Here is a 2,042-nt window from a genome sequence, read left to right on the forward strand (position 1 = left end):
CAAAAAAGGAAAGTGTTATCGATGAAGAAGAAAAGGAAAATCAAGTGACTCCTCAATCAGTGACTCTTCTAATAGTGAAGAAGATCTAGAGAAGATTGTCAGATAAACTCTTGAAGAGCTAAAGAGGACTAAAGAAGCCAGAGAAGATCCAAACTATGTGACTTCTTCATTTTTAATTCTAGTTGAAATATTAGAGAGTAAAGATGGTGTACCTTTGAAAGTTAGAATGAAATAAATCTCACTAAAAAGAAAAACGGGTCCTGTACTTAGAGGCAAAAGAAGAAAGCTGACAAGAGACCAAGGAAGAAGTCCTGCTCAGAACCTAAAGTTGAAGAAATACTGCTTAGATCACCTGCAAAGAAGAAGGCTGAGAAGAAGAAAAGGAAGAAAACTCTTACTAAAAGCAAAAAAAAAAGACTGGAGAGTCATCCAAAGCTCGATAGAAGTTCTTGAATGAGGAGTGTAAGAAAAAATGGAGGACGATCTATGATTAAGGGATGATTATAGAAAGGGTGATTAATGAGTATGCTTTCGAAAAGTATGGATTGACAGAGTTCTTAATAGAGAAAGGGCTATTCAAATCAGCCATGTTTAGAAAGGGTTACAATCTGACTCTAATGCATGAGCTCTACAGCAACCTGACTCTTGCTATCAATACTCTAACAGTTGAAGGATATCATCATGTATTTGTGAGAGAAAAGATGGTAGGGTTCACACCTGACGGCATAAATGAGTATTTGGAGTTTCCCACTAAAATTGAAAATGATGTGTTTGAAGAAGGCTTTGAGTACACTGCTGAAGTTATTAAGGAGATAACTTGTGAAAAGTGCAGCTCATAGGAACCTGAATCAAGATTTTCAGCCTCTCTATAGTTAGCATAATTTGAGACGTAGTCATGATGACATGGCAAGGTAACAAGACACAAGATGATATAGTAAAAGCATGTGGAGATATGAAGCCTAGAACCTATCTTTAGAGAGTCTATTTTTGGCAAGAAGCATCAAGGTGAAAGGATCTCTTTTGAAAAGCAAGCCATGAGGACTATGTGGAGGATATTCTAAAGAAGGGAGTAATCTATTTTTGGCAAGTATGAAGATCATCACTTGGAGACCAAGATTGCAATGGAATTTAGTTTGGTGTCAAGATATGGAAAGACACAAACTAAGAAAGGCAAGGGCAAGGCAACATGATTCTCAAGACCATAATTAGCAATACAATTTGAAGAAAAAAAAAATCAAAAGCTAATTATCGGCGGAGTTACTTGGAGACACAAGCTATTTTTGGCAAGTGCATAGATTTGAAAGAAGATTGATGACCCAAACTTGGGATGAATGAAGATCATGCTTGGAAGATATTCAAGAGCTAAACTTGGATATTGAAGACCAAACTTTGATTAATGAAGATCAAGTTTGATGATTGTTAAAGACCAAACTTGGATGAATGGAGATCAAGTTTGGAAAGAAGATTTTGAAGACAATCTTTGGTGAGGCGGAGATGCGCCTTGGTGGATGTGACCCTCAAGAGAGGGACCTGCTAATATGATGTGAGGAGGCAAGCTAGTTGTTGGCAGGAAGAGCTCAAGAGGAGTTGACAACATCGACTTGGACTACCACAATCGGGAGGACTGGGGCTTCACAAGGTCACATTGCAACGGAAGCTAGAACTCAGTCAAGATCAATAGGTGGGCCGTGTTGCAAGCTCAGTTACAACAAGAGTTGCAACGTCTAACTTTAGAAGGTGTCTAAGTTAGGAAGCCGCGGAGATTCTAAAAGAGGGATACGCTATTTTTGGGACATTGAGACGACTATATAAGAGACCCTATTTTGAGATTTAGGGTGTGCCACGAGTGATGTACTCCAAGTGTGTGGCTGAGGAGAGAGTGGACATCCGGCAATCTAGAGAGGGTTATTCTTTGTCATTGTGTGAGTGAAAGTAAGTGTTGTACTCTTCTCTCTTTCCCACTTTTAGGGGTTGTTTGGTTACCTGTATGTAGCTATAATGTAAGTGGTTTTACATGTAAGTGACTGTTTGGTTTGCTGTAA

The sequence above is a fragment of the Dioscorea cayenensis genome, unplaced genomic scaffold (genome assembly GCF_009730915.1).
Source record: "Dioscorea cayenensis subsp. rotundata cultivar TDr96_F1 unplaced genomic scaffold, TDr96_F1_v2_PseudoChromosome.rev07_lg8_w22 25.fasta BLBR01001592.1, whole genome shotgun sequence".
NCBI lineage: Eukaryota > Viridiplantae > Streptophyta > Magnoliopsida > Dioscoreales > Dioscoreaceae > Dioscorea > Dioscorea cayenensis.